Below are 14,875 nucleotides of genomic sequence, written 5' to 3' on the forward strand. Positions count from 1 at the left end.
GGCTAGTGGTCTGTCTATTTTGTTGATCTTTTCAAAAAACCAGCTCTTGGATTTATTGATTTTTTGAAAGGTTTTTCGTGTCTCAATCTCCTTCAGCTCAGCTCTGATCTTAGTTATTTCTTGTCTTCTGCTGGGTTTTGAGTTTTTTTGATCTTGCTCCTCTAGCTCTTTCAATTTTGACGATAGGGTGTCAATTTTGGATCTCTCCATTCTCCTCATATGGGCACTTATTGCTATATACTTTCCTCTAGAGACTGCTTTAAATGTGTCCCAGAGGTTCTGGCACGTTGTGTCTTCGTTCTCATTGGTTTCGAAGAACTTCTTTATTTCTGCCTTCATTTCGTTGTTTACCCAGTCAACATTCAAGAGCCAGTTGTTCAGTTTCCATGAAGCTGTGCGGTTCTGGGTCGGTTTCTGAATTCTGAGTTCTAACTTGATTGCACTATGGTCTGAGAGGCTGTTTGTTATGATTTCAGTTGTTTTGCATTTGTTGAGCAGTGCTTTACTTCCAATCATGTGGTCAATTTTAGAGTAGGTGTGATGTGGTGCTGAGAAGAATGTGTATTCTGTGGATTTGGGGTGGAGAGTTCTGTAAATGTCCATCAGGTTTGCTTGCTCCAGGTCTGAGTTCAAGCCCTGGATATCCTTGTTGATTTTCTGTCTGGTTGATCTGTCTAGTATTGACAGTGGAGTGTTAAAGTCTCCCACTATTATTGTGTGGGAGTCTAAGTCCTTTTGTAAGTCCTTAAGAACTTGCCTTATGTATCTGGGTGCTCCTGCATTGGGTCTATATATGTTTAGGATCGTTAGCTCTTTTTCTTGTATTGATCCTTTTACCATTATGTAATGGCCTTCTTTGTCTCTTTTGATCTTTGTTGCTTTAAAGTCTATTTTATCAGAAATGAGAATTGCAACTCCTGCTTTTTTTGCTTTCCATTAGCTTGGTAAATCTTCCTCCATCCCTCTATTTTGAGCCTTTGTGTATCCTTGCATGTGAGATGGGTTTCCTGGATACAGCACGCTGATGGGTTTTGGATTTTTATCCAATTTGCCAGTCTGTGTCTTTTGATTGGTGCATTTAGTCCATTTACATTTAGGGTTAATATTGTTATGTGTGAATTTGATACTACAATTTTGATGCTAAGTGGCTGTTTTGCCTGTTAGTTGTTGTAGATTCTTCATTATGTTGAAGCTCTTTAGCATTCAGTGTGATTTGGGAATGGCTGGTACTGGTTGATCCTTTCTATGTGTAGTGCCTCTTTTAGGAGCTCTTGTAAAGCAGGCCTGGTGGTGACAAAATCTCTGAGTACTTGCTTGTTCGCAAAGGATTTTATTTTTCCTTCACTTCTGAAGCTCAGTTTGGCTGGATATGAAATTCTGGGTTGAAAGTTCTTTTCTTTAAGAATGTTGAAGATTGGCCCCCACTCTCTTCTGGCTTGTAGTGTCTCTGCCGAGAGATCTGCTGTGAGTCTGATGGGCTTCCCTTTGTGGGTGACCCGACCTTTCTCTCTGGCTGCCCTTAGTATTCTCTCCTTTATTTCAACCCTGTTGAATCTGACGATTATGTGCCTTGGGGTTGCTCTTCTTGCGGAATATCTTTGTGGTGTTCTCTGTATTTCCTGCAATTGAGTGTTGGCCTGTCTTGCTAGGTGGGGGAAATTTTCCTGGATGATGTCCTGAAGAGTATTTTCCAGCTTGGATTCATTCTCTTCGTCTATTTCTGGTACACCTATCAAACGTAGGTTAGGTCTTTTCACATAGTCCCACATTTCTTGGAGACTTTGTTCATTCCTTTTTGCGCTTTTTTCTCTGATCTTGGTTTCTCGTTTTATTTCGTTGAGTTGGTCTTCGACTTCAGATATTTTCTTCTGCTTGGTCAATTCGGCTATTGAAACTTGTGTTTGCTTCGCGAAGTTCTCGTATTGTGTTTTTCAGCTCCTTTAATTCATTCATATTCCTCTCTATGTTATCCATTCTTGTTATCATTTCCTCGAATCTTTTTTCAAATCTTTTTTCAAGGTTCTTAGTTTCTTTGCATTGATTTAATACATGATCTTTTAGCTCACAAATGTTTCTCATTATCCATCTTCTGAAGTCTAATTCTGTCATTTCGTTGCAGTCATTCTCCGTCCAGCTTTGTTCCCTTGCTGGTGAGGAATTTTGGTCCTTTCTAGGAGGCGAGGTGTTCTGGTTTCGGGTGTTTTCCTCCTTTTTGCGCTGGTTTCTTCCCATGTTTGTGGATTTGTCTGCTGGTCGTTTGCGTAGTTGCTGACTTTTCGATTGGGTCTCTGAGTGGACACCCGGAATGTTGATGATGAAGTATTTCTGTTGCTTGGTTTTCCTTCTACCAGCCTAGCCCCTTTGCTGTATGAGTGCTGAGGTCCGCTCCAGACCCTGCTTGTCTGGGGTGCACCTCTAGCAGCTGTCGCACAGCGAGGGATGCTACCAGTTTCTTTTTCTGCTATCTTTGTCCCAGGATGATGCCTGCCTAATGTCAGTCTTTTGGATATAGAGGGGTCAGGGAGCTGCTTGAGGAGACAGTTTGTACTTTATACGGGCTTAATTGCTGAGCTGTGCACTCTGTTGTTCATTCAGGGCTGTTAGGCTGCTATGTTTGATTCTGCTGCAACAGAGCTCATTAAAAAACCCTTTTTTTTCTCAAATGCTCTGTGTTGAGGGGTTTGGGTTTTATTTTTGGATGTTCGATGAGGTGTCCTGCCCAGCTAGAAGGCAGACTAGCCACTGTTTGGCTGCCGAGGCTCCTTCCTGCTGTTGTGTGATTCACCCTGTTCCTGCAGGCTCTGCTGTGGTCTCCGCCACGCCCTGTGGCGGAGTCTCTTCATTGTAGCGTGTTGCCTCAGCAACGGCAGGCTGCGTCAGCAGTGGGCGTGTATCTCAGTTGGGGCGGGTTGCCTCGGCAACGGCTGGCTGCGTCAGCAGTGGGCGTGTATCTCAGTTGGGGCGGGTTGCCTCGATAGTGGTGGAAGCCCCTCCCCCACAGAGCATCTCGGACCATCTGCTCGGGATAGTTTGAAATCGCGGTTTTGTTCGTCCCACTGGGTATCCCAAACGATCTGTCCCTGCAATCCCCTGGGCTGGGCTACTGTCCAAGTCTCGTTCAGTCTCAAGTCCAGCCCTCTCAAGTCTCAGGTTGCCGGTTCAACAGGGCACCCGGACAAGTGCACCCTGTGGGGATTGCTGGGTAGGGCCGGCTGCCGGCTTCGCCAGGCAGACCTACTGCCTGGCTGTCCATGTCTTTTTATACTTGGGAGTTTCCCCGTTCTGTGGGCAACAAAGATCAGTCTGTAAATGCAGCTCTGACTCACCGTTTGCGGATTCAACGCGAGGTCCAATCCTGGGTTGTTCTCACAGCGCCATCTTGAGTCCTCTCCCTGGATTGGAAATTTTTTTTTTCTTCGTCTGAGTAACCTGGCACCAAGTATGGGACCTGGGGCAATAGAGGGGCCAGATTCATGCCCGATATGGGATGGATGTTGCCCTCCGGGTCTCCGCATTTACATGGGCATTTCCCTGGGCTACTGTGGTGGAGTTTTGCTGATGCCCTCTGCAGTGCACGACTGCCACTTTCTGGGGCTTCCAAACTGCTTCTGTAGCTGCAAAATTTCCTGTTGGTATTTTAGTTCTTTGCTCCCAGAGTAAAGTAGGCCCTTCTCCTTGTACAGTGCCCCATGTACTTGGAGAGTGAGGAATGCATATCATGAATCAGTGAAAATGTTAAGTTTTTCCTTCACTTAATTCCACAGCAAAAGTTAAGGCTATTAACTCTGCTTTTTGTGCTGAGGTGCCTTGAGATAATGGCTTGGCCTCTAGAGTTGAGTACAGAATCACCACCACATATCCAGCACACCTTTCCCCTAGAGGGTTGACAAAACTGCTTCCATCCACATACAGTTTCCAATTAGCCTGACACCATGGCTGGTTCCACAAATTTGGCCGACTGGAATAAACTGAGTGTGGTACCACTATGCAGTTATGTGTTACTGGGCCCTCAGACACCAGGAGTAAAGCAGCCAGATTAATTATGTTATAAAATTTTATGGTTATGTGTGGATTCTCACACAGTAGGCTCCGGTACTTAGTTAGGTGGGCATTGGTGAGCCAGTGATGGTCCTTCTTGTTCATTAAGGTGACCATGGCATGGGGGATTTTATTTTTAAATTCTGTCCTAAAGTTAGCTTGTTAGCCTCTTATGCCAGTAGGGCAGTGGCTGCTAAGGCTTGTAGCCATGGGGGCCATACCTTGGAAAAGCCATCCAGTTGTTTGAACATGTATGTCACCAGTCAAGGCCATGGGCCCACAGTCTGGGTTAGGACCCCAGCTGCCATTTTGTTTCTTTCGAACACATACAGCATAAAGGGTTTTGTCACATCCAGGAGTCCCAGAGCTGGGGTAGACATCAGTTTTGCTTTTAACTGTGAGAAGACCCCCTGATGCTTTGAGTTTTACTTAAATGGCTTTTTATTCCCACCTCCCTCCTCTCCCCAGCCTTTGTGGCTTTATACAGGGGTTAACCCAGAACTGAAAAGTTAGGAATCCATAGCCTACAGAATCTCACTGCTCCCAAGAATTCTTGTACCTTCCTTTGATTCTTAGGCACTGACCGGTTACTGATAACTTGCTTTTTTTCTATTCCTAGGCTTCACTGCCCCTGCTGGATGGTAAATTCCAGATGGTGCAGCTGCTGTTGGCAAATCTGGCCCTTTCTTCTGGAGGCCTTGCATTTACAGGTCTCTGGGTGTCTGAGCAACAAGTTAGTTCCCTGGGTACATCTGGCTGCTACCAGTGTCCCAGCAAAAGGTCATCCACATGCTGAAGCAGCACACAACCTAGGTCCTTGGTGGTGAACCTCTGGAGGTCCTGGGCCAATGCCTCTCCAAAGGCGGTTTGGGAGTTTTTGAATCCCTGAGGAAGCTGAGTCCAGGTGTACTGTGTTGTTACACCTGACTTTGGATATTCCCACTGGAAGGCAAACAGTTTCTGGCTAGTAGGAGCTAACCACATATCAAAGAAAGCATCCTTTAAGTCTAAGCAAGTGAACTAGCTGTGCTCAGCTGGCAACAGTCCTAGCAATGTTTAGGGATTGGGCACTGTGGAGAGTAAGATCATAGTTGCCTAGTTGACCAAGTGCAGATCCTGCACCCATCTATAGTCTTTGGTCCCCAGCTTGAGGACAGGCAGGAGAGGCATGTTCCAAGGAGACTGGCAGGGAACTATAATACCATAAGCTTTCAGGTGCCTGAGATGGACTTGAATGCCCTTAAGAGCTTCTTTTGGCACTGGATACTGTCTCTGTCTCACTGGTAGTGCCCCCGGCTTTACTTCAATAACCACCAGGGCTTGGTATACTGCCAACCCTGGGGGTTGTCTTCTGCCCTGACCCGTGGCCATCACTTGGTTAGTGCAGGGGTTAATTCTCTCCCCAGCTTAGGAAGAGTCTCCACTCCTCCTCCCTCAGGACTGTGAGAGCCATAATTATTCCTGCCTGAGGCAGTTTGAGCTGCAGAGAGCCCTTATCAGTAAAAGTGATAGTAGCTCTTAGTTTGCTCAGCAAGTCTCTTCCCAAGAGGGGTAGTGGGTAATCTGGCATGTACAAGAACTGATGTATGAACTAATTTTGTGGCCTCCCATTGAGCACATCCATGGCAGGCAAAAAGCCTGTTTTTCTGAAACTCCAGTTGCACCAATTATATTTGTTGTCTTGCTGAACAAATGAGCCATGGGTTGGGTTACCACCAAGTGTTCCCCCCAAGTGTTGATTAAGAAATCAGTGTCCTTACTCCCCACTTTCATCCTGACCATGGGCTCTTTGGGGGCATCTGAGCCTGTTCCCCTTCAGTCTGTTGGCCCTCCTGCCATGTCTGAACAAGGTAGTCTCATCCTTTCCTGAGGCTTCTTGCTTGGGGTTATCCTGTTTCCATGCCAATTGAGGACACTCATTTTTCCACTGCCCCATCTCTTCACAGTGGGCACACTGGTTGCACTGTAGACGTGATTGATTCAACTGGGTGTCTTCTCCAGGTCCCTCCTTGCCCTGCCCCTTTGAAGGGGTTTCTCTTATAGCTGCAGCTAGCAAGTCAATATTTTGCCATTTTTTTCGCTCCTTCTCTAGGCAGCTTACTGCATCTTTATTCACAAATACATGATGGGCTATTTCCAACAACTGTGCAGTGCTCATAGTTGCAAACCCATTCTGTTTTTGTAACTTTTTCTTGATGCCATCTGCATGCTAATTAACTAAAGTTAAGTTCATGCATTGATTCTCAGGGTCCTTCGGGTTAAAAGGAGTATACATGTGGTAGGCATCACACAGTCTTTCATAAAACTGAGCTGGACTTTCATCTTGCCCCTGCTTAAGTTGAGATGCTTTGTATATTTGTGACTTTTTGTGCTCCTTTTCTTACTCCCTCCAGTAAGGCCTCTCTGTATCGAGTAGCTTCTGCCCTCAGGGGTATTTGGGTCCCACTGAAGGTTGGTTCCTAGTAACTGGGTTCTTACATTCTCCTGGGGATTTTGGTAATTAGCTGAAACATGCTCTTCCAGACATTTAGGTGCCTCCTGGAGCACTCTACACCTCTTATCAGTGTTAAAAAGATGCATGAGCAACTGATGATAATCAGCCCAAGTGGGCTTATGAATTAGGATGACAGTCTGAATCAGGTCAATTAAAGCTTGCAGTTTGTCAGTTTAATATGGGTTGTTATTCTTCCAGTTTATGAGGTTAGACAAGGTGAATGGTATGTACATGAAGACACGCCTTTCCACCATATGTCCATCCTCATCTACTTCCATATACTGCTGCTCTCAGGGGCATTTGCACTACAGCCTTAGGCCACAAATGAGCCACCAGTGGAGGGGAGCCCCCTGAGAAGTGGGCTGCAATGCAAGAAGGGATTGGGCACTGTGGGGTGCAGGTATTGGGGTGCTCAATACCTCCTGAGGATGCGCTTCCTTTTCCTTCTACTCTGGGTGGTCTAGGAGGCTTCAGACATTGTAGAGGCATTGAGATCTCTGGATCTGGAGAGGGGGGCCTCTCCTCCCAGTAAGGAGGAGGTGTTATTGGAAGAGGGTCCTCTGGTGACAAGTCAGCCAAGATCTTAAGAGCCTGCATCCCCTGTTGGGTGGAGCAAGATTTTCCCCTAAATGCCTGTCCCTTTGCTGCTGACACCACCACTGCTTGGTTTCTTAACCACCGTGGGGGGGGGGGGTTAAAACTAACTGTAACCAATAATCTATGTACAGAAATTGGTCAATGTGTCCTGGCTTACTTGCAACCCTGGGCCACACTTTGGAGACAAAGGACCTGTCCAGGCTCCCTTCTGTGAGCCAATCTGCTTCTAATGCTGGTCAGGCTACTTCACACAGTTTCAAGTTTCTTTGGTGTCATGTGGTGGCATAATCTCCATTAAATCCCTTCTTGAAATTCTTTAGCATAGTTCCCAATGGAGTGGGTTTACTCTGCATCTTACCCATCTCCGTCCAGCCAAGTCAGAAACAGAAACAAGTCTAAGGTGCCAAGACTGGCTTACAGAGTCACAAAATTAAAACCAAAGTGCCAAAATTGGCACACACACAGACACACACACACACAAAAGAACAAAACCAAGGTGCCGACTCAGTGTGCTCTATCATAACTGCCCTGGCAGCAGGTAAGCTATTCCCCACTGCACTATGTCAGCTGCCAGCTCAGTAGCCCATATCCCACTCTTTCCTGGCTCTCAGGACACACACACAAGAACAGAACCAAAACCAAGGTGCCTACCTTGGCACACACACAGGAACAAAACCAAAACCAGGGTGCTGACTCAGCGTACTCTATCATGACTGCCCTGGCAGCAGGTAAGCTATTCCTTGCTGCACTATGTTGGCTGCAGATCAGCAGGCCCTATCCTGCTCTTTGCTGGCTCTTAGGACACACACACAGAAACAGAACCAAAACAAAGGTGCCTACCTTGGCACATCATGGGTGATCAGCCCACCCAGTGGGGTGAGCTAGTGAATCTTCCAGAATTAATCCTACCAAGTTTCTGACATCTGGACTCTGAATGCACCAATTACTTCTCAGGGTTCAGCCTTGGTGCCAGATCTTCATGGGCCTGCCTGGCTGTGCTGGGGGAGAAATGTCCACTGGGTCCAATGCCTACCCAGGAGCACTCTCAGAATCCCATCACCCAAGTGGGCTGGAGTCCCCACAGGTATGCTCCACAGGGCAGGGCAAAGCTGCCTGGAGGCTGTCCTGGCCATCTGCCAACCAAAACTCATTTCCCAGTCAGGGAACCAAAAATGTAGCAGGAGTGGTGGGGAACAAACCTCTTGAACATGGAACTGAAGAAGAAAGTGGCTTTTTATTCAGCTGGGAGCTGTGGGGGCTACAGCCTTATTCACTGAACTCCCTGAGCTGCAGCTTCTCTCCCATTTTACAGGTTTACAATGCTAAAGGGGAAACCAAGGTGAAACTATGTCAGTGTCCATTTGCTGGATAGCCAACCTTACAGTCTTTTGGCTTCATTGATTTGCCAATTCATATGCAGAGTGAGTGGGGACCGGCAGGGGAGGGGGCTTACAGAGACAAGACAAAAGAAGCTGTTTGTTGGCAGAGGTGTTTCCAGGAGGGAGCCTGGTCCGTGGAGACATGGGGGCGTGAACCAATGCCAGGCTCCAGCCAGCAGGGATAACATTCATTTGCAGCTCTTTCAAGGTTAAGAGACAGCAGAGACACTGGGAACTAAAAACGGAGTCATTTCCCCAGCTCTTTAGTATTTTATTTCATTTTCATTCTTCTTCATCCTCCTTCCCATCTGGAAAGAGGAGGAGGGAGGAGGTGAAACTGAAGGAGGCAAGGGGGTCTCCCTCTCACCCCATGGGTTATGATTCCCACACTCGGGGTGTGGGCCCCACTCTCACAAACATCAATTTTATGCATGGGCTTGCACTCTCAGGGCATTCCAGGAAGAAGGGCAACATTACTGTGGAACAGGAGTCACCCCCTTTCGGTCACTTGTCAACTACTCTCGATCCTTTTCTCATATGTAGTAATCACCATGGGGGCACCTCTGGTGCCTGCCTAAGAAAAATGCAGGAAGAAAAGAATGCAGAAAGATCTGGACTGCATTCTTAGGGTTGGCATTGGGAGTCTGAATGTCAGAGGTCCTCATTCTTAACATTTAACTCCGATCACATCGAACCTTTCTCCTGTCTTCATTTGTGCTTCCATACATCCTCAGCCACATACATATATCGTCACCCATAGTCACTCACAAGCATATGCCCAGGCACCACTTCTCAAACCTGGTCCCATTGTCTAGGCAACTCTAAGCTTCCAGGTTCTCTCTTGTTTGTCTTTCTTGTCCCTATTTGTGTGGCCTTCCAATATTTGCTGGTGGATGGTGTGGGAATGGGGGTAGTGGAGAGCAGGGCAGCCTCCAGGTTTGACAGGCCTCTGTGTCAATGTGGTGCCGTCCTGGGCCTAAGGGGCTGACACGTTCTCCTGGCTGGTGGCTCTTCCTCCTCTGTGAGGCCCCAAGAAGCCACTTGGGTTGCTACCTGTCCACCTGTTCTCATCCTTATTGCTCAGTCAAAATTTTTGTGTACTTTTGGAGTTTTTTTCTCCCTTCACATTTTTAGTCTTCACTGTCTTTACTTTTAGTCCACTTCTGGTCAGGTGGGCATGGGCACATCATTAGGGAGAACATGCTTACTTTCCCCAAGGAAATTATAAAGACCCTGGCTGACCCCTGAGGTGCATAATCAGAATCATCCTCCTCTTCCTGCCTTCTCTCCCTATTGCTATAGGTGGCTGATTACCTGTTTTTACTGGTGTCCGGTTTCTCCCCATTTTTAAAATCTCTTTTCTCATTTTCAGGGTCCCTCCCTGCCTTGGCCTTATGGACTAGGGGCTTAGTGGCCCCTTGTAGTATGTTGATGACATATAGAGGGCATGAGTTTGCCTGCACCTTTTTTTCTCTTTTGCTCCTCCAGGTCTATTTCTGGATCCAGCCCTTTGATCCCAATCAGAAAGGATCCCAACAAGCTTTTCAGTGGTGTGTCCTTTCACTGGGACATCACTTGTGTCCTTTGCCACCACTTGTGTATGTCATCAAGCAGTGATGTACCCCTGAACTAGATCTTTCAGGACAGCTGCAGTAACATGAAGCTGCCACTTGTTGTTGTTGTTCTCCTTCTTCTTCCTCCTCCTCCTTTCTTCTTTTTTCTTTCACTTTTGGCTCTTGAAGGGACAAGTTTTCTATGGAGACTGCTTCTTCTTCTGCTTCTTGGTGATGGGTGTGCCCCTTTGCAGCACTAAGCCTGGAGGGAGGCTTCACTTTTATTCTTAAAGGAGCAGAAATGAAGGTCACCTGTTCAGTTTCTCTGGTGCTTCAAAAAGCCACCCAGGTGTTACTTTTAAGTAAAATGTCATCATGAATTTATGGCTTTCCCAGTACCTCTTGGCTTGCTGTTTGTCCCCATTCTCCTTGTGGATGCTGTAAATGTCCAATTATGAGCCAGTGGGAGCCTCAGCAAGTTGTATCCTGTTGTCTTTCTTTCCAGTCCAGCCATGTGAACGCAACAATCTGCATTTCAGTGTGTACAGGCAGGCTGTCTCTGCCACGTGCCCATTTGCCCACTCTCACTCACACAGGCAGACATCCACAGACCACAGACACAGACACAAACACACAATTGAAGGGACCGTACACCCAGAAACATAATCACACACAAGAAACCTCACACACACAAGGGTGTGGGCCCAACTGTTCTCCCACACAGACACACATATACACGCACCTCCACAAGGCATAAATCTGACCACATGCTCTCCCATACAGGCTCTGAACTGTGAGTTTTCCTGTCTCTAGGCCTGGGTCATAATGCCATTGATTGGGTAACTTGGGTCTTCTTTTGAGAATAAATGCACGAAGTCTGTTATCAGATAGGTCCCAGCAGTGGGTGTGAAACTCGAGCTTTCTTGGCCACACTGCTTAAAAACTTATACTTAGAAAGAATCCCATAATCACAAAGCTTCTTGGTAGCATGTTTTTCCAGGAAGATATCACTGCTGTATCTTTGTCACTCCTATTCATTGTCATTCCTTCTTCTCAGTCTGATTCTTTTGTCTTTTTTTTTTCTGTTTTTACTTTCCCTGCTTTACATTATTTTTAACATAATTGGTATCACTTTCAGTTATTTTTTTCTTTCGTGTTTTTCAATTTGCTGTTTTACTTTTTTATTTAGTACTTTGAGATTTGAATTGATTTTTGTATTTTATTTCTATCCTTTTTTTTCTGGACCAAAGTTTGTCATTTTAGGTGATTAATTTCTTTTCCCAAGTGGTGGATTCATAGTAATGTTTTATCATTTTTTTAATTTAGTGGTTTTTGAGTCTTTTTCTATTGAGTTGGAGTGGTTATTGAATGGATTTATTGTTATATGAAATATTTTTTTCTCCATAACTTTTTTGTGGCTTTTCAGGGCATTTGAAAAACTTAGTTTTTTTTTTTTTTTTTTTTTAAACTTAGTTTTATTAGAGTTGATTATATATCAATGAGGGATTACTAAGTTTTTATTTTGGGAAGATCATTTCCCTTTTGCATCGTATGTTTTAATTTTCTTTTGCTTCCTGTTTAAGTGACCCATGTTCTGAAACACGTCTTTGCTTTTGCTGTTCACCTTAGTCTCTTGATCACATTTTGGGATACTTCCTTTTTAGATTGATCAAATGTGATAGTAAGAAATTTCATATTTTATGTTGCATAGGAATAGCTAACAGAATATATTTTTGTAATATATATTTAAACTTTACCGCATTCTATGTTTTTTATATTTTCATCATATCTTATACACAATTTTTACTACATTGAGAAATATATTCTTAAAGCAGTGATAAATCAACTCATTTTAATATAAATTCATGATTTCATAGACTATATGACTTGGCTTAAATAGATCTTTCTGAGGAATCAGGAAAATTGCAAAGTCATCAATAAATTCTTTACTCTTTGATAATAAAATATTTTAATAAAAATACTAAAAACTCTTATTTTCAAACCAAAACATATTATAATATCTGGAAAGTAGATTTAAACCTATGTTGCAAAGATTATTAAAATAATTCATGTAAAATGACCTTTTATAGAGATTCATTTAAATGAATATTTTTTTTATGTACCAAAATGAGATTATCATGAGTAAGAAGTTTTGGATCACTAAATTCTTAAAAAATTGTCCACTTCATAATTCTATTAAGGTACAATAAATCAAACATATGCCATGTTTCCTTTATCATTCATAGAAATTTAAAGTATGATAACAGGTATTTCTTATTGAGGTGATTAGCTTGTCTCTTATACATTGATGTGTGAACAACTGCTTACTGCAACATTTAAATAGTAATCCACAAATTGTTCAAGTTTTTTATTATACCAGCTGAAAGTATATTTGCATATTTGTGAAAACAATTGGAAACTGTTGCAATTCTATTCATTTTGAGAATTACTAAGTTTTGGTGGAACCATTTGGTGGAATTTTGTGCAGACATTTTTAAAATATTTAAGTTTATGTGGTTACTATGAGATATTATTAAATAAAGAAAACATGTCTGGAGTAATGTGTCTAATACAAAGTCATTTTTTCTAACAACAAAGTTTTGCATGATTGTTAGTACATATGTCTTTGATTGTTATGGGAAAAAAATTGTGAGGCATTTATTCTACATTTCTAACATCTTTTAACCTCCATGGACTTGGAATTGTTTTTTTGGAAAAAATTATTAATCTTCTCTTTTATACATTTTATATTGTTTTCCTCATTTCAATGCCTTTGTATTATATTTCTAAATACAATCTTCTTTTATAAAACATGCAAACTTTATATGAAGAAAAACATCATAAGTAAACTTAAAGACTCTTTATAGTGTGGTTCCATTTAAAAGATATATAATGGATGCCACTAGTTCCTAGAATATATAATGCACTCATTTATATTAATACAGAGACAAAGCCTGATAGAAATATAGTCAAAGAACAGACAATTCATAGAAGACAAAAATATACGGCCAATAATCATAATAAATGTAGTTGACTTTAATGTTAGGTCACCATAGTTGCCACAATCAAAAGTATCCAGAATTCCGTTTTAGAAAGGATTTGATTAAATATCTACTATTTATAAAATTATACATTTTTAAAGTATTGTACCTGTATCATTATTTTAATGTTTGTAAATTTTAACTTATGTTTTATTTATATAATATATGGAAATAATTGTATATATGAACAAATTGGCTTTATTGTTTGTAATAAAAAATGCTGCAAGCATATTAAATATCTTTCAAAATAGAATGATTTTTAAATTACACTGAAATACAATGCAATATTTTGAAGCCACTGAAATATTGAGACTATTTTTATATTAAAAAGTATTAATATATTTATAAGTGAATAAAAATAAATTGCAGAAATATGTTATGATGGTCTAATTTATATTATAAACTCCAACTCTAAATTATTATATTATTATAAATACTATGTATGTGTACATTTAAATAGAAAAAGGTCTAGGCAGAAATGATACCTATGTTTTCTTCTGGAAATAGAAGGACTGAAGAATGTTAAAAGTTTAGTGGTAAGAAGACTTGTGTCTGTTCTTTGAATTATATAAAGTTATATTTTATTCATGTATTAGTTGTGTAAATAAATAAATATAACATTTCCAAGGAATATAGGAGTTTGTCAAGGGGCTATAAGGGAACAATGGGGCTGAATGATCAGTTTTGGAAGCCTAGTAAAACAAGAGTAACAGTGGTAGACATTCCTGCACTTTTGGGGGGAGAAATATGACTAGGATAATAGAAACAGGTGGTCCACCTGACGGATAAATTATTTTTCTTTCAAATATGTTAGATACCAACAAAATGAAGGTTACTCAGCATTGTAAGCCTTTGATTTAATGTTTATTAAGAACTCATCTAATAATTTTGCATTCTCTTTAACCTGCTTAATCGGGAAATTTGGGTGTTTTCTGCTCAACAGACATATCTGATCTATATGATAACGGCATTTTGCATTATAAATCAATAAACTTTCCTTCTCTTTCTGTATCTTTCAGTCTTATGATGTAATCAGCGTGATTTCACCTCATGAGTTTGGATGAATTCTAGGATGTGGGCAAGATCGGGTTGTAAAACCTCTAAGATTTACAGCCATGGCCTGGATCATGATGAATTTACCAAAGCAAATAACACCTGTGAGATGGTCCTGCAGCAGCCAACCAGTGCGCTCTTTTTGTGACATCCAGTTCTTGTTGTATAACTTTATATTCCTATAAATCCATGAAGGTCCCAATAAAATTTGTCTCTAAGTTTTGCGTTAGATCTATATGACTACATTAGTAAATTGTGAATTAAAAAAATTTTTTTTAATTATTTTTTTAATTGCATTTTAGGTTTTGGGGTACATGTGCAGAACATGCAAGATAGTTCATAGGTACACACATGGCAGTGTGTTTTGCTGCCTTCCTCCCCTTCACCTACATTTGGCATTTCTCCCCAGACTATCCCTCCCCAGCTCTCCCCCGCCGCTGTCCCTCCCCTCTTCCCCTCAATAGACCCCAGTGTTTAAATTGTAAATTTTAAGTAAATATTTTATAAGAACGTCATATATAAAGCATTACTAAAATTGGTATCAAAATATGACCTTCTTCCTACATTTATTCATTTATTTATGTCTTATTATTCATTTATTTTAGTGAAAAACATAAGGAGAAGAGAGGAAGGGTTAATCTAAAAAAGAATTAAGTTTCCAGTACACTTTCTTTACTTTGCTGCCAATTTTTTCATGGAATCTAAATCTTTTTATGCTAA

General features: G+C 42.0%; 1 long non-coding RNA gene across 1 annotated transcript in view; it reads left to right on the forward strand.

The window, feature by feature from the left end:
• LOC100896325 (negative regulator of P-body association) overlaps positions 1-14,373 on the forward strand; it is a 184,655-nt gene extending 170,282 nt beyond the window's left edge. Inside the window, exon 3 of the long non-coding RNA XR_616448.4 lies at positions 14,122-14,373. This is a non-coding gene — a long non-coding RNA (negative regulator of P-body association). The remainder of the gene's footprint in view (positions 1-14,121) is intronic.
• Positions 14,374-14,875: the final 502 nt, after the last annotated feature.

This window comes from Callithrix jacchus, chromosome X, assembly GCF_049354715.1.
Source record: "Callithrix jacchus isolate 240 chromosome X, calJac240_pri, whole genome shotgun sequence".
Lineage (NCBI taxonomy): Eukaryota > Metazoa > Chordata > Mammalia > Primates > Cebidae > Callithrix > Callithrix jacchus.